The sequence below is a fragment of the Sturnus vulgaris genome, chromosome 13, assembly GCF_052056855.1.
Source record: "Sturnus vulgaris isolate bStuVul1 chromosome 13, bStuVul1.hap1, whole genome shotgun sequence".
NCBI lineage: Eukaryota > Metazoa > Chordata > Aves > Passeriformes > Sturnidae > Sturnus > Sturnus vulgaris.
The window spans coordinates 15,461,517-15,486,825 of NC_142255.1; the positions used below are offsets into that span (position 1 = coordinate 15,461,517).

Below are 25,309 nucleotides of genomic sequence, written 5' to 3' on the forward strand. Positions count from 1 at the left end.
TGGAGGCTTTAATTACATTTATTTGATTTTTATTCCTCACTGCAATTCTACTCATCCGTTTCCAGGCACAGTGGACTCAATGAAACCTGATGTTGTTTTCAATTTACCAACATCTCTTTGGAAAACAGACCCATCTCACTGTAGAAATGTTCTGAAAACAAATTAAAACAATTCCTCCTACCCCCAACAAGAGCAATCAAATGCCAGAGCTTCATTTTATGCTTTGCATGGATAATATTTGGACATAAATGTTACCTGGCAATTGTATGTTCATTGACATTGTATCTTTAACATTTCAGGTGATTAAGCTGGACTCAAACATTTATAGTTTTTAATTTTAAGAAAAAGCTTTCCCATGACAATGGAGTGAACAGATTCGAGAAAAAATTTAGCCTAGGAAAGACCTATGGACTGGCACAGGAAATGTGAAATACTACATGAGCTCTGCTAATAGGTCAGTACAGTTGTAAGAAGTCAATGCAGTATCAGCTGCTACCTGGCAGAAGAAAACCATGACCATGCAGAGCATTTCCAGCACACCTTCAGCCTGTGAACGACGCTGGCATGGTGAGCAAATATTGCTGTCTGTGGGTTAAAGTTCAAATGCATCACTTGAGCAGATGAGGAGTTCAACCAGGGCAGAACAACTTGCCATTTCCTTCAGGGAGTGGTGGCCATGGGGTGGGGAGGGACGTGGGTGTGAGAGTAGGATACAGACAGTCACAGCCCTTCTACAGCAATTACCATAAAGATTAAATAAATACAATAGCCTAATTTCACATGGAAGTACACTTTAATTAAGTCTCTGCAGAACAATGAGCTGCTTCCATAAGAGCTGTGAAAAACATCACTAGGGACTGTCCAGAGGAAGAGAGAAACAAACAAGAGAAGGTCTCTTTGTATAGAAAATATGTACAGGAAGTATTTTGAAAAGCTTGTCCCCAGTTAATTTACCTAGGAAGAATTAATGACAAACTCCAGGGTTTTGCTCTGGTTTTATATAAGTTCCTCAGCCCAGAGCCTCATGGTTCTTCCCAGACAATTCATTTGCAGACCAATGCATTTTTTTGCATTTACAGACTATTGCAAGAGCATCACAGGTTATTGTGCGTGATGTATGCCAGTGGGCTTAGCTTGGCTGAAATGCTTCTGGGAGGCAAAGTTGTGCAAGATAAGCTTCAGGTGTATATAAAATAAAAATTAGTTCTCTCAACTCAGTTAATAATACATTCCCTACGTTAATATGTTCAGAGACAGAGCTAAGTAGGAGGTGTTAGGGGAGCATCACCTGTAGAACCTCCCTCCACACTTTCCATAATTTATCTTCCTGTATGATCAGGGATCCTAACGCACAAGAACTACATGAAAATGAACCAATTTTCCATTATCATTTTTACAAACACCAGGATGCATTGAGTGCAGGGAAGTTTGGCCAGGGTCATGGTTATTCTCTTCCTGAGATTGGGATGTTCAACAGAGAACAGTACAGCTGCTGGCATCACATCAACCACCCATGACTTATGGTGAGTTTCAGCTCATTGACACCTAGAGAAGAGGCACCTTCATTGCAAAGGAAGAATTGAGATGTTCCCTAAATCCCAGCCAGATACAAATCTTCACAGAGTGCAAGTGTCAGGGCAGCTTGATGGGCAGCTTGATGTTTATGAAAGAAAATTTTGCCTTGAAGCTTGGATGGGTAGGTAGTGGGTGTAAATTACAAATGACTTTTTTTTACCTCAGAATCTATTATAGACTACTTTAAAAATTAATATTATTGCTTTAGAGAGTGCCATCTGGTAGCTTTCAGCTATCAGCTCTGCAAGGCTCAGGCAAGTTAGACCTGGGGAAGCACAAAATCACTTTTGTGCTTGATGCTTATCTTACACCAAGGTTGTGAAGGCTTTTGGTCAGGCACTGCCTTTGTTTGCTTGCTTTGTTTTTATGCAGCTAGGTAACGTAGCTGGGCCCAGCTCCACAGAGAGTGTCTTGGGCATGACTGCACTGCAACCCAAAAATCATTACAACCAGACAATCAGCTCTCAGAGCATGCCAGGGTCTGCTTTTTCTTTGAAAGGGAGTTGAAGCCCTTGTGGAGGTTTAATCGAAATCTGAATGCATGTGACTGAAATTGGCTCCCTGTGATTATTTATACAAGTAAATCTCTGCTTCTCACAAGTTCCCAGAAATCAAATGCCAGACTTGTGTGATCATTATTTTTTTTAAAGAAGTAAATATTTGTTGAAAATTCTTTGCTGTATTAATTTTCCCCTGCCTTCTCTCAGGCAGACCTGACAGCGATGGAGAGACTCCTGGTGTGCATCAATCAACCTAGAGAAGAGGGACCAAAATAGCTGATTACTGGGTCTGTAATGTCTTATCCTCAGAATGAAACCAAATTTTCAGGTAGCTTTTAGGATGGCTTGTTTTCCTCATCCATGTGTATGCTCAGCTAAAATCTTCCAGGAAGTGATCTTTGTTTCAACAGTAGGTATGTCAGGTACAAATATTTTAAGGAGGAGGTAGTTTAAGCCAAGGGCTGCATATTTTCATGTTTTCCTAACCCCCAGTCGAAAGCCCATCTGCCACTAAGTGGTTTATAACTTGACAGTCAGCCACCACTATTTTTTAAAATATTCTATAATGTTTATAATGTCAGTCCCTGTTGCTAACCCTTTTTTTTTTCTTTTACTTTCTTTACTTTTTTTTTTTTGTAACCCTTTTACCTTCTTTTTCCCTGCTCAGACCCATTAGCAGGATGTTGTGCAATATGGTGCTTGTCATCTGTTTCAAAGACACAGTGATGAGATACAGGTATGCCAGATGGATAAACCTAGTGTGACTAATTATTGTGTATTTGCCTTTAATTATTATCATTTATTACCAGAGAAAAGACAATAGAGGTTCCCAGACTCAGAAGGGAATGTCGGCAGAAGGGGAATTTTTGTCTTTTTGGTTTTTTCCTTTTTTTTTTTTTAAGAGACTGGCACATCAGCAAGAAAAGTTTTCTTCTTGGAGAGAAATACTGCAAAACATCCGAGACAAGAGGAGACAACATGACCCAGGGAATACTTTCCTTTCCCTGGCACATACTTGAGGATCAGATCTCTCACAGCTAATAAATAGGTTTTGTGTAACTATAGAACAAGTATTCTCTTGGCTGAATGTCCACTCAGGGCATAAGGAATGTATGGATGCCCTTCAGTCATCTCACAGAGAGAGGTCTGAGTTCAAAGCGACCTCTAAAAATCACCCAGCCCAACCCCCCTGGTATTGGCAGGGACATCTTCCACTAGACCAGATTGCTCAGAGCCCTGTCCAACCTGGCCTTGAACACCCAGAAATGTGGCATCCACAATTTCTCTGGACAGTCTGTGCCTACGGGTAGGCTTCAGTCCTCTTAGTCTGGTTTTGGAGACGTTTACAGCCCTGGCTCTGCCTTTTTGGCACCAGAAAAAAAGACTAAACCATAAGATGTACATTATGTCCTCCATGGAGAGGTGAAACCTGAGGTCCTTAAGCAGCAATTTCTGACAAAATTAGGCTCAGAGTAGCAAACACTGACATTGGTCTCTCTGCCACCACTGAGCCTTCAAACCTTTAAATGGAATTTGCCTCCATATCTGACACTCATGTCCATTTCTACATTGTTTGGCAAATGCAGATTTTCTTCTTTTGAGTATTATGACCTTATTTTCAATCAATCCCTTCGTAAACACACACATTTGCAAACACTTGCTGTTGTAAAACAAACATTTTAAGACAAAGGGGGCTTTACTGTTGCACTTCAATAGGACACTGAGGACAGACACTTTACTCAACTCAGAACCCACAGCCTGGCGTGCTGGATGATTTTGAAAGAGTATAGAAGGTTGACAATGGTAAGAAACTTTTGGAAATGTTTAATACTCTGGTCCCAAAAGCTGCTTTCAGGTTACAGCTGAATCAGCTGTCATTTACAAGTGCAAAGTGGGTTTATGATGGCTCATAAGACTGATCTTGCTTATGGGGCACTGCACTTTAATTTGAGAGCAGCCGCACTGATTTGGTAAACAGATTGAGGAAGAGCTTCAGACTCCAGGCTTTAAAATTCATGAGGATCTGATTTAGTACATTTTACACTGGTATTTTAACATATTTGCTCTATGGCTAAATTGCAGTGTAACCTAAAGGACCAGTCATATACCACAATCTACCATAGATAATACAAGATATAATCAATGTCACCAGGCTCCTGAGCTTATTTCTATGTTTAGTATTTGTCAGACAAATACATGCAAGGGCATTAAAACAACAAAGTCCGTACATGGATGATTTGTGAACAGGAGAAAAGGCTAAATTTGCTACTGTTTGCTCTGAATAGCTTACCCAGATTACAGGCCAATTCTGTTTTGGACAGAAATATTTTCCATCACAGAGTGCTGAAGTCAAGAGAGTACTGTTCCTTTGGCCGCAGGATGGGCTGGAGGGCTGGGCTGTATTTTGGGATTGGCAGCTCTGACCGTCTCCCTTTAACCCATTTGAACACAATTTGATTGGGACTTGACTGAGCACTTAATAGTCTGTGATTGCCTTGATTGTGGACTTCTACTTTTAAACCAAATGCAATGTCATTATTACATATCAAGAAAGAACGGTCCCTGATAACCAAAAAATATTACATTAAATTGGCACACTGAGAATTAAATATGCAGAATCAGCCTAATGAAATAACTTGCCTTTGGTTGTAAGAGCCTTCATCATTCTTAAGAAGATTTAATGCTAATCTGACTTGGAGCTGTTTCAGTCCAATTATTTTTTGGAAAATTTTTTAGCTTTATTTTTTCTTTTCAGCAGCATTATTCTGTCTTGACAGTTTTTATTTTGTTATTTTTGTGGATATTGAGTAAATGGGAAACCAATTCAGAACCATTCTTAAGTAGAAATGAAATGCCCTGTAATCCAATTTTGATCAAAATTCATCTTTGCTTTTCGGGGACCAAGCAGCCTGTGCAGTTATCTCTGCACTGCACAAGTTGATAATAAAGCAAAGCAAAGCTCACATTCTTTTTCCTTTGCACGTGGTGGGAACTGGGCATTGTTCAGCTGGAGAACAATGTGCTGCTCCCCCAGCATGTGGCAAAGCAGCAGAATGGCAAGAAGAAGATTTCTCTCTGTGCTTCTACTTCTGCTTCTCTAATGTCTGAAGTAAACCTTTATTCCCGCCTGTGGGTGGGTGGTTCTCTTCCCTGGAAACCTTCCTGTCTCCCTCCCCTGATGCCCTGTGTTTGCAGAAGATAGCTCAGTGCTGCAGCACCTTTCCCAAAAGCACTCCTAGGGAGCAGAGACACGTTCAGCTCTCACCACAGACCTGGCTTACAGCTCCTCTGCCTTCCACTTCAGTACCCATTGCCTTTTGGTTATGCACAGATACAAAAGCCAAGATACATCACAAAAATACAATCCCTGTCCAAGCAGTGACAGGACAAAGAGGTTTCCTATGTGTTACATGGTGCAGGGAGGGATCCCACATAACACGGGGTTTTTGCCTTATGTTTGCTTCAATGGCTCCAGCTGCGCTCTTAACTGGCTTTTATTCTACTTTGCCTGGCAGGAGCAATACCTCAAGGAAGGCTTTTCTGGTGCAACATCAGCAAAAATTGGTGGCTTAAAAATTGCTGTTTGCAATCAAGCAAAGCTGCACCATTCCTCCTAAAAATGCCCTTATTTCTTCTGACCACTCATTTCTTCACCACTCCTCCTACCTACAAGACAAGCTTTTTTTTCAATGTTCATTTCATATAGCCTTCCATGTTGTAATGCAATAGGTGTTCTTCTAGGATGAGACAGAACATTGAATATCAACAAGTTTTCAGGCCTCCATCCACATGGGCTTCTAAGTCCATGGGGTTCTGTGATAGGTCATAAAGGAGGGATACATCATTAAATAATCATCTCAACGATTATTTAATGCCACCTGTCCCTGCCACCTGTCCCCAAAAGGAGAAATTAGGAAAGGTAACACATCAGTATGAGAGATGATTAAATGTAAGTCTCTGGTAACTTCCCAAGACACAGAGCAAATTTTTTCTTTTCCTTAGTAGCAGGAAGCTCATAACTAAAGGATACAAGCTTTTAAAAGAGATTGAGTGTTGTTTCAAGATATCTTTATGTTCAGCTACCCTTTATTAGTTACCGTTTTGTTTGTGTTTATTCTTCTCATCACATCTTGTAGTTTCTTACTGCTTCACTCTTCCTGTTCCTCACCATCGAACTTTAAACCATTCCCTTTCTTTCTTTCTTTCTGAAAAACTGCCTGCTGGTATTTTCCATGAATCCATCTGCATTGAATTATTTATAGATACAATAAAGTCCGCTTTTGTCTAATGTTTATTTTCTTTAATAATAAGAAACATGGGGAAAATGTTCCAAAGAACCGAAAAAGGACTTGAGTTTTCCTGGACGCTAGGCAACAGTAGCCAAAAAGTACAAAACAAGCTGTATGGTGTTCATAAGATGCATCTAAAAATAATAATCTTAGTACATTGGTATCTATAATGTTCTTTGAATATGTTATATTTTCCAGATCTGAGCCTTGGTTTTAATGCTGTCATGACACTCTGAAGGTTTCAATGGACAATGAGTCATATGGAGGCAACCAGGAGCAATAAGCAGATGGATTATTGCTGATCCAGCCAGATCTCTGCTACCTGTTTTCTTTGTCCCAAGTGTTTTAAATAGGTCATGGAGGTCTCTTGTACTGCTCGTTCCCAACCAGTGGGTTTGTCTTGGACCTGGTAAAAATTAGAACAAACAATATATCTTGCTAAATGAATGAGTCACTGCTAGTCCTTTGTTACCTTTTACTGTTAGTTTGAATTTACTTTCCATCATGATTGAAAGGCTTTTCCCATCTCCTTTTCCAGTGGAGGGTTTATGCTGCTCATTGCTTCTTTTTTCCCTTCAATTATGCGAGCCATGCAAACATTTCCCCTTGAACACTTTCCAGCTCCCCCACCCCGTACCTCACCCACTCCGTGTCCTCCCCCTCGTTTACACAGCTCCCTTCTCCACTGTGTTTCCTGCACTGCCTACACTAATTGCACTTAGCATGGATGTGGTGGGGGAGGGAGAGTGGAAAGGGAGAAAGTAAAGAGAGGACTTCTGAGGAATCTGTGTGAGTTTCAAACTGGAGGCTCCTGTGCACATGGGAAAGATGGAAGACATAAAATAGGCAGCAGAAGGAAGAGGAGAGAGGAACAGATTAAAGTCCAGGTCCAGACTGACCAGAGACAACCTCAAGGTAGGAATGTATTGTTTCTCATGTTTTTGGAAGGAGCAAGGAAGCACCTGGAAGATGCAGAGATGGAAGCCCAGGAGATCCAGTTCCTGCTCTCCACACCCCCACATGATGCAAAATTCAGAGGGTAAGGCTTGTGGAGCTCTCCTTGCCACCTCTCCTGGCAAAAGGTTATTCTGCATGTGGGAGAGGTTGCTTTGTTTCTTATTCATACTCCTTGACCACTCACTCTACTGCAATTGCTTGTCTAAAACACTGTTCACTGCCTCTGTCCCCACTCCAAAACCACAGGAAAAAGGACGCTGACACCACAGAAGCAACGAGCTGCATGTCAGGGCCATTCTTGCAGGCTGGGGATCAAATCTGCCTGGACGACTTGCAAAATTCAGTCCCTGCTCTCCTCACAGTGGGATGTGGATGTAAACGTCGCCTCTTTCTCAGAGCAGCTTTTAAGAGTGAGTATTTGTGTCAGAAAAAACAAACACACGCCATCAAACAACAACCCAACTAACAAACAAGCCCTCAGAGACCAGCAGCTCCCAAAAATCAGCACTCAGTACTCTCTGAAACTTCACTCATTTGGATTCAAAGGTACCTGGATGCAGAACACTTGAGCTAGAAAAACTGCACATCTGTGGCATGTGTTTATTTATTTATTTACCTGTTTTCCAATCTTGCACCTGCCTACTTTAGCTGATCTCTAGCTATCAAATTGTGATGGAGCAAAAGTAATAAAATGCCTGTAGGATAGAAAAACCCTGCCTGAAGTTCTCCCATAGCTCAAGCAGACCTAGAAGATGCACAATTCAATTAAAAGAAATATAAAGTTTTTCTCTCCTCACCTTGCCATTTTCCCCTTCTCTTCTGTGCATTTCATAAATCCATATATATATAAAAATAAATAAACACACATACACACACACACTCACACACACACAAACCCACCCCTCCCCTTCCCAATCCTTCCTTTAAGGTTTAATTTAACAATAACATTTGCGATCGGGGTCCTGAGCATCTCAAGGGCATTGCGCTTGAAATTGCACACACTCCGCACCATTTATCATAGCCTGACATGTGTCATGTTCCAGACTGCAGCTCCAAGAGGTTACAGCTCACGACTGCTCCTTTGTTGATCAGCTGCCGAGACAACTGAGGCACCTTTCTTTCTTTTTTCTTTCTTTCCTTCTTTCCTTTTTTTTTTTTTTTTTCATTTTTTATTTTTTTTATTATTAAAGCTGCACTGTCCTCTTTTCAAAGGGTTCATTCTGACACAATGGAAAAAGAAAACGAATTATTTTCTCCTCTGTGCAGTTCCCCCACCACATCTTCACCAACCCAAATTCTGATCACACTTTATTTGGGTTCAATAGCAAAGCTTTGGCTGGTTAATATTACTGCTTAATACTGGATGCAAGAGGGATAAACTCTTTTCTGTGCTTGAGGAGAAGAACAGGGTGTATAACTGCTAAGGATATTGGGAACAGTGCTAAGGCAGTTCCAAAGTGCTTTCCTGTGGCAGCATCCACGTTTGCCAGGCCAGTGAGTTTATCCATTGCTGAACTTCAGTTCTGAAACTTCAGGGAAAAGAATTTTCTCTTCTCCAGAGCTTCTGTTTCATTTACTCCACCTCTCCTCCTTCACTTCCTTGATGGCTTGCAGATTTCTTGCTGTGTGCAGAGCATCTGAGACCTGCGTGTATCTTTGCAGGAATGATGTGTACAGCAATTCAGCAAACCAGGCTGTTTATAAACAAGCACCACTGAATTGCATTCATAAATCACTTGTAGATCCTACTTTTGCCAGTCTTCATCCTGCCAACCTGCATTTGTATAGGGTATGGGTATGAGTGTCACTGCAACTTAATGTGTAAAGGATGCAAGGTACTACTGATAGCAAGAAATGGGGTCTGAACACTGGTCTAAGATCTGAACAAAAGCAGATTTTGTATTGTTCTGCTTTCTCAAGAATGTTGGCATATCAGGTGAGCTACTAATTTATTTTTGAACTATTTATAATAAAGAGTTCTTGAAGGCAGGAAATGCTGAACTGGAGCCGATTTCTCCATTTCCTCTTCCTATTTTCATGTTCTGCTCTGTCCTGGAAGACCTCAAGCCTGAAGGTTCAGATCCCAAAGTCTGTCAGTGTTTTGGAATGATACTTGATCTTTCAGATTCCTATTCCCCTCTGAGCTCTAAATCACGCAACGTTCGTCACCACCTGTTAGCATCAAGCACAGCCCCTGCCGACACAGTTGGAGTTGTCTTACTTTCTCTCACACTCTCAGCTCTTGTCGATGGATATTTTTGGAGGTTTCCTCGGTTTAGAGGCACTTGATTAATCAGCAGTGCCAGATGGGAAGACTCAACTACTACCACCATGTGTGTGTCACACGCCTATTAGATTCACAAACAGAGGGGTTTTTTTTTGCCATTGGCCAGCAAGATTTCACACTTTATCCTTCATTATATGTTTTTTGCCCATGTCAGACCTCTTTGCCTTCCAGTTTAGCTTGCTCCCCTCTAGAAGTCTGATCTGAACAGCACCTTACTGCCTGAAGGATGCCTTGTTTCCTCCCTGTTTCTCAAGGAGAGAAAAGCCCAGTTTTGTGTCTGTGGCTGGGTAGTCCCACATTCACAGCATCCTCTCTGAGCTGCTCCCAGGTTCAGATGGAGCTGGCTCCCCACTGCCCAGGATGCATTCCCCCCTTGCATCTCTGCTTGTGTTGCTGACCTTGACTCGTGCTTGATCCCCTGCCCTCCCCCTTTGCCAGTGTCAAGGCACCTGCCTGTCCCTGCAGGGATGATGTAGAGCCACCAGCTGGGATGGCGTAAAGCAGCGCCGGGGCTCGGCCAACTTCCAGTCACATCACTCTGCCTGTCCTGGGGAGAGCAGCCACCTGCACTGCCCCACCTTCCCCCACACTGGAAGGTGGCAGTTTAGCAGAAACACCACAAGGCACAGAGCACAGAGAGGTATAAGGGCAGAGACCACCATAAATGTGGGTTCTCCATCATTTTGCCACCCTAAAAAACCACTTTTCTGTGCATTCTGTGCAAGGAAGCTTCTTGACTGCCCGGTGTTAAAGGAATATGATGTCTCCCTAAAACTCTTAGGGAGACTTACTGAGAATATTTAATAGGGTTGGAGTTGTGTTATTTATAGAGGGGCTGAGCCCAGGGTGTGCCTTTGCCTGTCTCTCTTTTTAGGACACCTGTTCCCATGAAAGTGGTGTTTTAATTCCTCACTCCAGACCACACAGGGGCCAGCTTAGCCCCCAGCAGTTTTAAATGAAAGATGAATAATTTTATGGGTATTTTGTGGATTTATAAGGAGGAAGTAAGGAATCTAGACAAAGGAAAGAAATAACAGTATATGGCAAAAATATTAAAAATAAATAAAAACCCACTAAAAATAAAAACGCCCCTCAGCTTTCCCTCTCCAACCATGGTTATTGTCACTGTAATACTGCTCAGAAATGGTGTCCCTTTGGGCTGAGAGTGAAAGTGATACACAGATACTCTGAGTGTAATAGAAAAGCAATGAGGAAAGCAGCACACACAGTAATCAGGTGAGCAGACAGGGTTTCAGCTGAGACAATCCTCTGAATATCTCAACTATGGAGGAGAACTAAGACTGGATTCAGAACTGGCTTGACATCCTGGTCTCCCTGTGGAAGAAAATATGGCTACAGCAGCCTCTATTTATTGGGATGGCATTGGGGGAGGCTGGAAATTAATTGGCTCCTTGGATATGAGGAATAAAAGTAACCTTGGCTCCCTCTGCTAAAAAGAAAAGGAGATAACCACCAAACCAAGCAACATATAAATAATAGGAGAGCCAATAATGATTTTAAAAAAAGTATTTAAATGCAATCAGGCAGAGTGGAGGAAAGAATAATGACATGTGTACAGTAGACACAATGTAGATTACAATTTATAACAGGATACAGGATGGAGCCAGCACTTGATTAGGGGACCATATTACAAATTTTTCAGCATATGTCCTCTGTTTTTCTTTGCTTTGGCATAGAAGGCTGGGCACTGCTGGTAAGTACATCAGATCGTCAGAAAATGCCCATGTTGATGAGAATTGCAGGATCCAAGGAAATTAACTTGACTTGTATTTTAGACTATTCTGCCATATCCATTCCTTGCCCAGAGCTGTCAACTGAGAAAGAGTTGTGCCTGCTTACAGCTTTAATCAGAGATAAAAATTACCCTTAGTTCATGAATATGTTTATCATGGAGATATGTCAATGGCAGAGAATAGATTCTCAGCACACAGTTCTGCATGTCTTGCACTAAAACATGTCATATACTGATGTGTTTTGTTCTACAAATAGCACCCTCACACTCCACTCATTGTCCAGACACAGACAGAGCCTGGGCAGGGAAAAGTCCTCCACAAGGAAGCACAAGCAGTTTTTGCTTCTAAGCTTGGAGGGTCCTGAAGCTCCTTGTGTATCTGCTTGCTGTGGTTTGACCACCATCTATGAGCTATTCACCTGACTGCCAGGGGAGAGGTGAAGAGGGAAATTGTCCTTTGGTCTGATCACAAAGGCTGTTGGGGCTCCTTTGACCATCCTCTGTGTCTTGAGGCTCCGTCTCCCTCCTGGATGTGCTCCCAGCTGCTGTTGTCTGGACCCAACACTTCAGGCATGGCTCTTGACCATTAATACCAGTAAGTCATGCTCTGTGGTGGGGTGGGGGGAAGCTGTGATGTGCTATTTCTTGTGGATAGTCAGGCTATGATAAAAAGGAAGCTGTATTCATGAATAGAGTAATTTTTTTCCACTTCTCAATGTCTTTTTTCTTCCCAGTCTGGTAACATCACATCCCTCAGAGTACTCTAAATTAAAGAAAGCAATACCAGAACAACAACAAAAGCAGGAATGGGAATGGCACAGCAACAAACCAGAAAGCAAATGGCTGACAAGGGATGTTTATATGTTGCACGGTGTTATTTTGGCTGCTCTATTTGTCCAAATTGCCCTAGAAAACAGAGAGAGCACAAGCAGCTAAATGAAGGCTCCTTGAAGTTGGGGTTTTGCTGGATCCTGATGCGTGTGTGGACTGGGTGTGGGTGTGTTTGTGTGTGTATGTTGGGGAAGAAGAAAGATTTTTATTGTGATCTCTTTCTAGACAGGCATAAACACCCCTGTTTATTTCCAGCATGCCATCTAAATTCAAAATTAGCATAAGCTGATGGTGTTAATTGATTTATATGCATGCAGGCAGTGGTTTATCAAAGGTAGGGGGACATAAGGTCACTCCCCTAAGGGCCTCCTGGGAACAAGTATCCATCTGAGATAATATTGAGACTGGCATAGTTGGGAATATAACTGTGTCCAAGTATGAAGAAACTGAGTTCTTTGTCATTAGCGGCAAAATAATTTTTCTATTAATATTGTAATTCTCCTTTTAATAAAGGCTGCTCTCATTGAGGTCGAGGAAAGTGCCCTCCAGGTCTGCTCTGAGGTGGCCCAGGCTGCAGCTGGAAGGCTGGCTGCCTTCCCAGAGAGGGGAAAAGTCCTGTCCAATGTGCCATCCGAGCCAGGCTCTTGGAATTTTGTTCCCTTCAGGTCAGTGTACCTCAGCTATTGTGGAAATGCCAGAACACTTCCTCAGAGGAGGTCAGCAACGACACAGAGACAGCAGGGACCAACAGGGACTTCTTTACTTTCTGAGGAAATTTCATGAAAATATTTCCCCTGAGCTGTACCAAGAGCAAAGCCAGAAAAGGGTCTTGTCTTGCAAGTGTAAAAGGAGGAAAAATCCATCCCCTCTTGCACTGCTGGCACCTCAGAGGGAGGAAAGGAGACAGTCTGAAAATGCTGTGCCCAAAATGTCTCGGTTTGGAGTATCTATTTTAAAAAATCTTGTTTTTCATGAAAATGGGTTAAGCTGAACTGACAGTTGATTCTTCTCTTTTTCCTTTCTCTTTCTCTGTTTGTTTGTTTGTTTGTTTGTTTCTCCTCCACCTTTTCCTGGGTGAGTCTAGGGAATTCAGACGTGAAATCCATCTAAAAAAAGCATTTTCCACTTGTAAGCAAACCTCCCCTGCCTTGCAAATTGGGAACTTTCCCTTCTCTAGTAGGAGCTGTAGCATCTGATTGCTCTCTGACTAAGTAGGAGCTCGACAAGGCCACCTTTGCACTGAGGGCACCCCTTTGACTTCAGTGGCTTTACTGGTGCAAAGAGAGGGTATTGGAAACTTAGTCTGAAATCACACCTTTTAGGTAATAAGCAGCAATGAATAGAAAAGAAAAGGAAACAGGAGGCTTATAGGATTTAAGGAGTTTCTTTTGAAGAAAGAATCCACCCTGCTGCTGATGGCCAGACGCTTATGTGGGTGTTGAGATGTGCAAATAAAACAGGGTATAAAGCTGTTAGCAGTGGTTCACAGCAACAGACCAACTCCTGTCAAGGAGAAGCAGGTTAGGTAAACTTTTCAGGTGTTTGGAGGTGAATCTTTTCATTTGTGCACAGACCTTGTTTGACCCAACGATTTCACATCATTACCAATTGCTTTGTTCGTACCTATCAGACTTCCTTCTTGTGCTTTATTGGTTTCTGCTCTTGCTAACCTCTTCCAGCAGTTTACTTTCTAACATCCTGAAAGCTTCATCATGACTGTTCAGCACACCTCACAGAGGGCTGAGATTAAAAGTTAAAAAAAGAGAAAGAGTGAACACAACAGGAGAGGAAACAGAAGAGCTTTTGGCAGCAGCTTGGTGACACCCTGGGGGGAGTCAAATGGGATGAGTAACCACCCGAAATAATGGCAGAAGGGAAAAAAGAGAGAAGACACTCAAACAGCAGGGCTTTAGTGAGAGAATTAGTAGAAACATGAAGCTGAGAAGGCCAGGGGAGGGGAGGAAAGCAAAGTCTATCTCTCCACCTCAGCTCTCTGTTCCAAAGAGAGACACTGAGCCCTGTTAAAATAGAAAATGGGACCATTTAGTTTACAACACTGGTCACAGATATCTTGTATTCAGTGTCTGCTTCTCTCCTGGACTGAAAGTCTGCTTGGTTCTGAGATGCAAGAGCAGTCCCAGGGAAATCTGAAGTGAGGCCAGACAGGGGAGAAGGTGGGGATTAAACAGGAGCAGATGGTGTCAGAGCCACCTTCAGTGGCTGCAGGGCTCTGGTGTAGCACAGCATCAGCAAAATCCTCCCTCCTTCGGTGCTGCAGAGCTGCATTTGTGTCCCCCCCTGAGCACAAGGCTGCAGGGACACAGGGAAGGCCAGAGGACATCAGCCTGGCCAGGGCTCACTCTGGCTGAGCCCAGGACCTTCTGCCTCCTCTATCCTGGCAAATCTCAGCAGGGTTATGTTTAGGCTGATCAGTACTTGGTGGAGGATAAACATTTCATTTAACACAGGGAGGATGAGATTTGGGAGCCTGGCTCCTTCTGGATGGAGTGACAATGGAAACATTCAGTACTCATGCCAGGAAACATCATAAGATTTATTTGGTGTCAATAAAAGAAAGAAATGTTTTGACAAAACCAGAATATTTTACTTGGGTTAAATTTTTTTTTAATAATTCTCTATTATATGATAGCAAATTAAAATGTAAAGTCAAATATTGTTGTGTCCCCCTCAAAAATTTGGCATGGGTTCTTTAGCACAGTCAGAATCTTTCTTCTAGTTTTCTTCCAAAAAGAAGCAGTGTCAAAATCAGTTTGATGTTATGAAATGTTTTAGTGTTAATGGAGGCACCTAATAGTCAGGGTATGTATGGCTATCTCTGCTTTTAACGTTACAAAGAGTCTGACCTCCAGGTGCTCGTCTCTGAGGCTTTCAACTCAATTTGCAAAATTCAGGCTTTGCTTTAGGTTTAGAGTAGCATGAAGCAACATAAAGTTCAGTGATGATTGGATTAGGCTTTGACAAATATGAGAAAAACATTGAGATGTAATGTTAAAGCAGAAGGAACTCCAGGAAAGAGCAACTGGAGGTCTATTTTGTGAACATACTGAATATGTGGCTATAGCTGCAGCATATTCAGACTATATTAAGTTTCTAACAAAAGACATTATGTAAACTTTTTATTTGAATAATAAAAAGAGTATTTGACCTGCATTCTTTTCTCATTAAGTATATTTTTTGTGCACATTCTCCTGTGCTTTTTTTTTTTTAAATGCAAATGAAGAATTAAATTGGTACATCTTCAGACTAATGACTCTCATCAAGATTATTTTAACAATTCCTTCCCAGCCTTTTCAAGTCCTGTTTCATGCTTAGGAGACACAGAGAGTTTTACCTTCCATGTCTGTATTTCTACCAAGTGTAGATTTGTGACATGTGCTGCCATGTCCCAGGATACATAAAGCTTCACTTTGGTGTCCTTGACATCTTTGGTCCTTTTTGTGGCTATCTCATAATTCATGCAAGTGATGCCATACAACTGTAAGTTTTTCATGAGGTCATAAAACTGATTTATAGAGGTTTTCCCATAATCTCCAAGCAAATTAAAGAAGGTTGATGGAGCTATGCAACTCACTGTTGCCTCAACAATGGTCTCATTCAGAAATGACACTGAACAAGATTGAGGTATTAAGATATCAAGAATGTCCTTAAGAAGCCTTGTCTGGCTGCAAAAAAAATGTGATGCCTACAAACCAAGAACGGCTGTTTCTTCTACATTTAGTTGATTTTACCATGACATCTACCTTAAGATTAGTCAGATATTTTCTTCATTCACTTTCTGCTTCCAAATGGAAAAGTCTGATTAATCCATTGCAGATCAGCACTTACAAAAATAATTTGAGGTTAATCTCCTTTCCTTTCTGAGAAGTTTGGAGTTTTAGATGATCCATTTTATAAATAGTGTTTTATTTTGTGTTTCAGCTTTTAAAATAATTTTACAGTAAGGGAAATATTCCAATAAAGGGAAAGATATTTATATATACCTGTATATATTTGCCCATATATTATATATATAAACCAGATATATCAAACTATATATTTATATATCTAAAACTGTGAGGGTATCACATATAGAGATATTAAGCTATTTAAAATGCACATATTTAAAAACGAAACACAAACCTCAAACTCTATTTCTAAACTGTTAGAAGTGGACATTTCAGAATTGTGGGAACTTTATTCTTCCGTCTTTATTTCTGAAGCTGTTTGTGAAGTGCTTGCATTTTGACAGAACTATATAGTCCAAGAAAATGAGCTTTCACTAAACTGCCTCCAACTTCAATATATGCCCTGTGTCAGACTCAGAGAGAGCTTCCAACCTCTGTGGCTGGGGCTGAGTGCCAATTACACTGCACCCAATGGCCTATAACTGTCTTTTTTGCTTCTGTGAATATCACTTTTCTCGTTAAAATCTTCAGGACAGCTTGCAAAGTATTTGCTACTATTGCTCTGGATTTAAAAGTAACCTTGAAAACATTTCTCCATGGTAGTAATCGAGGTGATTCTTCCATCCCTTCTCAAAAATGGCAGTATATCGTTCCTATCTTTCCACCTCAAACTCTGCCCAGCAGGCTTCTGAAGACCTTTTTAAGGTGGGTGTTATCCTTTTTATTTTCTTCTTATTTGAATATTTCATCTCAAACTTCACAGGGAGATGACTATCTCCCAAGTGCGTGAAACCAGCCAGGAGTATTTTATACACATATTCTAAAGCATTTGAAGCAATCTGCACTGTGATTATACATAAATAAGTAAAGAAAATCTTTTTTAAATCACCTTTGTATTGGAATGAGTGGGTCTTTACCAAAGAGATAATACAAACTAAGAGAATTCTAAAGGTTAGAAATTCAGGCCCTTTAAAGAGTATTTGAAATAAAACCCAGGAAGCATAGACATTATAAGTATTAGTTTTATTATTAGAGTGAATAAATTATTGTTAGAATTATTCCCTGAGTGATTTAAAAGTGCTAATAGAAGTATTGAGCAATATTCTGATCACACAGTTTTGTAAATTGGAAGTAACTTAACAATATGAGTTCATTAAAAGGGAGATGGCATCAACCTTGCCATATTCAGACACAGTACAAAAGGATGTAAGTATTTAAATAAAAGACAGACACATTACAGAACTATAGTTCAAGTCAAAACTGCTTTATGGCCAGTGTATTGCAACAGGCTGTAAAAGAAAGTAATGAAATCATTAGATACTGTGTCCTTGCATTCTAGTTTCTATTTACATGATAATAAACCATTATTAATATCATCATCCTTGTTATTGTTCTAGTATTGTGAATTCTTGTAGTTTTCTCATTATTTTCCTTAAAGCCTCAGATGCTGGAATCAGGTGATCATCAAGTAAATTTCCAATTCCTATTTTTTTTTTTTTAATTTATGTTATATCCTAGTTTTCTAGTTGTGGAAAGAAGTTCAAAGGCACATTTTGAGTGCAACTCAAATCACCTAATTTTATATAACTACATTAGATGAGTCAAAGCACAAAATTTATAAAATCCAGGCAGTGTGTGAAGCACAGAAGCTGCCCTAAAGGTCCCAGCATTTAAATGAAACTAACTCCGTTGTCGCCAGTGCCAGTAATTACAATAAGCCTGGCATTTCTTGTTACCCTGTGAAATTACCTGCAAGGCCTTTTCATATTGTTTCCATGCTGTTGTTTTCATGCTCAGTAGAGCATTAAGAGTCAATGATGGGCAGCTCTTGTGTTTGACTGTGAATCGTGGGGCATTTTGCTTTGGGCTCTATAGAAAATCCTCAAGGTGTTTATTGACAAATGCTTCCTACGGGCTGCTGTAATAGAGAATTCTCCTCTCTGCTCGCTCCCCAGTTCCTACAAGGCCAATCTGCTCCACATCTAGGCTCGCTGTTGCAAAAAAATAGATATTTTTTTTCAGTACCCTCCGTAATGTGCCTTCAACAGGAGCTATGGATCAAGCGTGCTCCAGACCAAAGGCACTCAGTCCTCCAGCTCGGAGCTGTGTGCTGCCATTTCCCCTCCATTTGTTTCTATGGAGCTGACTGTGTGTGCGGTCATCCATAAGGGTGCTGAGATACCCTGGAGAGAGGAGGAATAGCTGTAGCTATTTTTCATTATTATATACTTCACTTCGTAATAAATGAGATCCATAGCATGTGAACGCCGCTCTTGTAGATCATCATATCAGCAAGCACAAGGAACCTTATGTGCCACAAAGCTAAATAAAATAAAGTAAGTAATCCTGAGAAAAATAGGCTGCGGGGAGAAGGCTGAGTGTTCAGGGCTGCACAGTGCATCCTCTCAGCCTGAGAATGACCTCAGGACTTGCAGCAGCTAGAGAATGGGTTTTAAAGTCTTAGTTTTAAAGCTAAAGTCATGGTCTACATGCCTGCCTCATGTCTATCTCTATCCATATACAATGCAGAATTGTACAGACTTGCACTTCCATCACCTTGCAGGTGTCTTTGGGGTAACAGGGACCAGCAAACAACTTGTGACCCAGAAGAGAAATAGCAGCAGTATCAACAGGACTCTTCTTCAGTGCTCATGATAATGGTGAGTGTTGAGTGTCTCTATAAAGTAGAGCAGATCAGATGTGGAATTTTAAGACCAAGTTTTCGACAAATCTAGTTTTGCAAAACCCTCATGGTCTTTCAGGTAGGGCAGGTATTTGTCTGCAGTGTAACACAGCAGATCTGGATGGTCCTGCTGAGTTTCTCACCTTCTAACATTTTGACCAATAACCCAAAGATGTGAGCTGTTTAATACCTAATCAGTGCTAAGAAAATTACGGATATCTATTTCCTGAGCAAGAAATCAGGAACCAGTCCTAAAGCTGGGCTTGGTGTACACAAGTGTTAGCAGAAGGCTCCAAAATACCAAAACATAGTACTGGAAAACCACATTCAGAATCATACAAAGAGAGAAAGAATAGAGATAGAATAAAATGTAGCTCTTTTCTGGAGGTGAGGATTCTACCTTACAGTTTATTTGGCATCGTAACACTTGTAAAATCACAAACAAAAATTTACACATACATACACAAACAGAATTCTTCCACTGTTCCAAAACACAGGGGTTTTCTTCACTGTTTGCCTTGGGTGTGAGTTGAGAGGATTCTGGTTTGGTTAAACTTTCTGCCTCTCAGATAAAAAACAGCAGCAATTTTCTGCTTGAATTTCTCTGTGACTAAATCCATTGATCATCCTTTCTCTCTGTGAGTGAGGAGTGTGTTTTCTCTTTAATAACTACTATCCTTCTCCCTGAATATTTTTTTTCTCTCCCCTTCACTTGTTTGTGTTGTGTTGGTCAGTCCACTGCACTATTCCTCCGAGAGACAGAGAGAGCGCAAAATTGAAGTTATTTTATGCTTGGTCTCCCTCGGTCCCAATTTTCAAATCTTCATGTCAATTTTCACACATCAGTGTCATATGGCGAATGCTATGGAAATTTCAGTGGGGTCCTTGGGAGACAATTTATACATGACCCCCTATTCCCTCCCCCAACCAGACTGCAGACCCTGCCTTTACAAAGAATAAATGGATTTATAATTAATGTGGATTTTAAAATGCAAGTACATTCAGAAATTTTTGCATTCGTTTGCCTCTGTTGTAATATGAGTTCAAAGGAATACAAGCTCTCTCTTTTTCTCCTTTCCAACCCTAATAAATTGGCCAAGTTAAGTTACTCTAAAATTGCCTCATGTTGAAGTAAAAGTTCAACTCATTATAACTTTACTTTTTTCCCTAAAAGTTATGCTGATGAAGGTTTATCAATCAGCTAATTTGGTAATCACCTGTTAGCAAATATACTCATTGCCACCTACTTAGGTGAGCAAGGTTAGGAGGAAATGGAACATGGTGAGCTTGGATGGGTAATTATATCTTCTTTTAAACTAATGAATGTGCATGGTCTTAAGAGTCCTCGGTGAGTAAAATCCTAGGGCGAGATACAAAGGCTCAGCTGACACCAGCAGGGCATTTCAATCATTGACCTTAAAATGGGCCCCTGACATCAGAAAGGGGTACACGTCACCTGCTGCATTTTACAGCGTTAATTATCCTCTCTGTGGGCGAGAAAGGGATGACAAGAGTTCCAGGTTACATCTCAAAACATCTTAAAACTTAAGCCATTCGTGAGGCAACCTAAACTTCATTCAATCCCCACTCTTTAGATTTTACTTAAAGATGGTACCAAGGTATCATATGTACCTGATTCTCTGCACCACCCACCACCAGCACCTAGAGAAAGATTTTCTAACATTATTAGCCATGAAGTTTTGGATAGTTTATTTCAGTTTGTTCTTTTTTTCTCTGACAAAACTAGCAAATAGCAACAGGGAAAACCTAATGTCTGACTTAGAAAGAGCTCCATCTTCCCTCCCATTCTTTGTGGACCCTCAGCACCTCTTGCAGGTTCTCTGCTTTACCAAAAATGAAATTTTTTTTATCCTTCAGTCCCTTATGTATCCTTCACCTCATCTTTGTCTATTTTTTTTCAATTTTGGCAAACTATCTTAGGAATAGAAGCTGCCTTCCCTGGCAATTTTGTGAGCAGCCTCTGGATGAGATAGATTTATTGGAATTGTTGTCCACACCTCCAATGTGGCCAGAGGGAAATGCCCTGGATGAGCATTCTGCTGTGCCACACAGGGACCAGCCACATGTGTCCAGGTAAGAACACACTCTAATTTGAAGTAACATGACCCTCGGAAAGGCTGCAGAAAATATATTTGTTTGGCATGCTGCCATTTTGCTGCTGGCTGCAATCTCACCACCTCTCCCAGTCTAGGTCAGGGGAACCCTTGCAGAACAATTCAAGAGGGGGAAAAGAGCATCTATAGGTTCTGGGACTGAGTCATCCCTTAAGATGCTGTTGTCTCTGGAGGCACTGCTCAGACAAAATCAGAGAGTTCCTCTGAGATGCTGAGACCTGCAGGGATGGTCTTATGTAAAGCTGAAAGCTGTAGGAAATGTTCACTGTAAACCATGTGAAGATCTCAGTTTTTTGCCTCGCTGGAGAAAATTAATCTTGGAACAGTGACCAAGATTGCTCCAGTTTATCCAGGACATGCCCATAGCACTGTTCTAACAAGTTTTATGGTGGTGGATGAGGTGCTAACTCTGGGACAACTTTGCACCACGCAGTCACAGGACCATCAGTTGAGAGCTGCAAACCTGCTGTTCTCACCAGCTCCACTGAAAATCAGAATTGCCTGTATCTAGGGTTAAATGAGGCATTTTCACTGCTGGAACAGCCTGCCTTACGCTGATGGAGCTGGCAGAAGGATAGAGCCCTCAGCTATATTGTATATATTCCTGTACAGACAGGGGTAATCCACCAAACTGAGGCACTATAGCACATAACTCAGAGAGTGGGCACGTGCCTCTGAGTGTGTGTGTGCACCTGGGTGTGTGAGAGACAGAGATGAGATATATGGGGAAATACATGAGAGATGAGACCGGAGAGATAATTTCCAGAAAATACAGCAACCATCAGAAACTCTCTTTCCAGCTGGAGGGTTTTGCAGTGCTGGTGCTTCTCTCTTAACTTGACAGCTCCACTCTTAGCCCAGCTCGTAGTTGCTGCCTATAAATTTAATTAGAATGGGGGTAGGGGAGGAACAAGCCTGCACGGCGCTTGGCACAGGGCTGAAAATAACCAGCTTTAATATGTTTGACATTGAAGCACCTGCTAAGGGCACAGGCTGCTGTACAGCTGACCGACCCTGCTCTGGTGACAGGATGTGTCACTTCTCTTGTCCCCAAAACGTGCAGCCCACCCCATAGCCCAGGGGATTGTGTGCATGGCTCTGGGGCTGGGCATCTCCCCGAGCACCACGAGGCAGCTTTGCACCCTGAAGGCACCAGGGAGGGATCTGAGCACCCCTGACCATGTGGAAAGGGACCTGCTCAGGCACTGCAGTGGCAGCATGCCCCGTGTATTTCATTTTTCTCTCTCTGATGTAGTGGGCTATTTTCTGTGTTTGCAACTAAGTGCTGCACTGCAGCCAGCCGTGAACATTTCTGTTGGCCCAGCTGGCCTCTTGTTTTAATGCTGTTCTCAGGGCTCTCCCTGGGTAGAGCAGGGAAGTAAACAGATTGGAACTTTGCCCACACATATATATTTAATTGTGAGCTGATTTTATGCTAGGGAAATGTAATAGACCCATCACTTCAGGCAGACAACTCCCAGCTGAGGCAACAGGTTAGAGATTCCCCCCACTTCTGGAGCTTCCTGAGATGTAGCAGCTCTTACAGATATAGGGACTCCTTGACAGAGATTAAACCTTTTATACTGTTTCTGATAAGTTCTAGGCAGTGTGGAAGCAATTTAGGGATTTGAGGGATACTTGACCTCTTTCCTATGCATGCTGCAGGGATCTGCTTGTGATCGTGGCTTTGGGTCATATTTGGAGATGTCCCAGCTGAGAAAAGAAAGTCCCAGAGCTCTTCTCACAGAGTCCAGCAGTGACACAGTGTCAGGATGCAAATGAAACCTGGACCACATCTGACCCTTTTGCCACCAGTAAGTGGCACCGATGCTGCTGCTAGAAACACTTTTCAAATGTGTAATTTGATTTTTTTTTTAATTGTGTTTGAATCTAACCCAATTTTAGTTCAATTCAAGTTAGCCAAATTCAAATCAAGATCAGATTGAATTCCCCTCGAAATCTGAGGGTATTTTCATATCCTCCAGGGAAGGGCTCAGTGGACCTGAACTTAATTTGAGGAAAAAAAGATTACAAGTGTCTTGAAATCATCTTCACAGAATCATGGAACAGTTTGGGTAGGAAGGGACTCTTAAGGTCATTTAGTCCATGAGCAGACAGACAATGAGCAGAGGGACATTTCACGCTAGACCAGGTTGCCCAAAGCCCCTTCAGATCTGACCTTGAATATTCATCATCCTCTTTCTTTTTAGGGTTCCTCTGCCATGCAGCACCCTGCCTGGCTGTGTTCTCTACTCCAAAGCCCTGGAAACAGCTGCATTTGCTCAGACCTGAGGATGAAGCAGCACAGGCAGCCTCTGAGCAGGGCACCACGCCAGGCAGAGGGGTGCACACAGCCCTTGCATACACCACACAGGACCTGAGAGGGCAAGACAAAATCCATTTTAAATATGCAATCGAGTCGTGCAATTTTCAGCCTATTCAGGCTTAGCAAATGCCTTTGAGGGATCAGACTACCAAGCACCACAAGTACAGTTGTGACTATGCACCAGTCTGTAATGCAACAGCTCTGATGTGAAGTTATTACCGCAGGCACAGTGTTGATACCTGTGTTAAGCCTCTGAGCATTGCCCAGTGTGAACTATGTGTTTCCACAAGACTGAGCAGACCCAGACAGAGCTGATTGCTCTTGCAGTTAATAAAAAGCACTGCACTTTCTCTCTTGACAATCCCGACACCTGAGTGCTTCCTACGTATGACAGTTAGCACATTCTGGTTGCTCAGTGGCCTGTGAGAAATGAGCCTCTTCTCAATTTAGTTCCTATCATCAGACAAGCAGTACACACAATAAAAAACACACCTTGACAGTCAGCCCCCAAAGTAGCCCTGGGGACTGCAGGTCCGAACTTCCCTTTCTCTCATACGCAAAGCCGTAAACCAGACGGAATTTATCGGGCTGGACTCTGCTGTGTCCTTCAGGTAAATCAAGGTAACTCCACCAAGGTCAAAGGAGTCACTCTGGGCAGTGCAGAATGGCCTGGAGGAGGGGAACTTCTGCTGACCCCACCACGTTTCTTCTCTAGATGGGGTTTGTCAAACTCTCCTGACTTGCATGGTGGCCATGGCCTGCTACAAGGTCCCCTCAATCAGAGCAAGGTACAAGCCCTGCCTCCACCCACTAGCCAAGCATTTGGCCCAGGAACTGACTGACCTCCTCACAGCAAAGAGCACCAGCATGGGTATGATGTCCTTTTTTTCCAGGAGGGTGAAGAAGGCACGGGGCAGGGGGGCTGGAGGGCTGGACCAGAAGTGGGTGGATGGTGGCTTCTGTGACAGGCTCTGCTCCAGCCAAGCCCAGCTCATCAGGTCATGTCAAACGGAGCTAATATAAATGTCAGTGTGCTGCTTGCAGTTGTGAAATCTGTGTTTGTTGTACTGCAGTTCATTTTCAGTCTTCCAGCTCTATGGATGCTATCAGCTGACATGTCTGGCTGGTATCCTCTGCCAAAAATACACACTCTCTCAACATTTCTCCGGAGTTGGGCTTTTTCCCCTCTCCCTGTGACATGCTGATGTCAAATTTCTTCCTGGCTCTGTGATACACAAGACTGTCCACACCTACCAGATAATGAGTTTAACATTTCAAGGACAGAAGCTCTCTCTCTCAGTGAGACACAGGGTGGATGTGCAGGCCTGATCTGGGGTAGGTGCCAAAGGTGGCAGGGCTCTTTTAAGCTTTTTTGGCATGTTCTCCCTTCAGATAATCCAACCCAACAGAAACAGATGTGTATAGCTCAAAGTACCATTGGTATTCTTGCTACAGTTAAATACTATGTTGTTATTAACAGTAGCTTAAATTCTTCCCTCATCATTCCTTGCTTTTAGAATAAATCCTGTTCTTCTGAGCACCCAGGTCTCATTCTTCTATTGATGCTGCTCTGGTTGACCCCAGCTTTTCATCATCTCCCCACCCTACAATTTTATGTTGGCTTCACAAATAAAAATTCTTACTCTCTTCCATTCTGCTGCCCTATCTTTTTCTTGGCAACCTTATCTGCATATCCAAACTCAAGCATCCATGCTCTGACAATGACTCACAAGTCTACTCCGGACTTGTTTCTTTTTGTCCAAAACTGAAACTTCATGCAGCGCCTTTGACTTTTACTCACTCGTGGTGAGATGTCATCTTAAGCTGGCAGTTGAATTTCCAGTTTCCTCACCACAAAATCTTGCCCCTTTGCTTCTCTCTCTCTTCTTTTTTTTTTTTTTTTTTTTCCTATCATGACCTGGAGCTTATATTTGTTACTAAGGCTCCAAATATAAGGAGTTTTTCCAACTGGCTCACCTCCCTCTAATTTATTACCTACAGAATGTGTCTATGTCTTTCTGAGTTTTAGTTATAGGAAATAGAAAAGATGCTGAATTTCCTGGTGCTC

General features: G+C 42.0%; 2 long non-coding RNA genes across 2 annotated transcripts; both read left to right on the plus strand.

Moving 5' to 3' along the window:
- The first annotated feature begins 354 nt into the window (after nt 1-354).
- On the plus strand, nt 355-3,205 carry LOC148222263 (uncharacterized). Its single transcript, XR_015806408.1, has 4 exons — nt 355-567; nt 1,407-1,523; nt 2,283-2,362; nt 2,743-3,205. It is a non-coding gene; the product is annotated as an uncharacterized LOC148222263 (long non-coding RNA).
- Nucleotides 3,206-12,338: 9,133 nt separating this feature from the next.
- On the plus strand, nt 12,339-20,810 carry LOC148222264 (uncharacterized). Its single transcript, XR_015806409.1, has 4 exons — nt 12,339-12,857; nt 16,701-16,802; nt 18,661-18,757; nt 20,722-20,810. It is a non-coding gene; the product is annotated as an uncharacterized LOC148222264 (long non-coding RNA).
- The last annotated feature ends 4,499 nt before the right edge of the window (nt 20,811-25,309 follow it).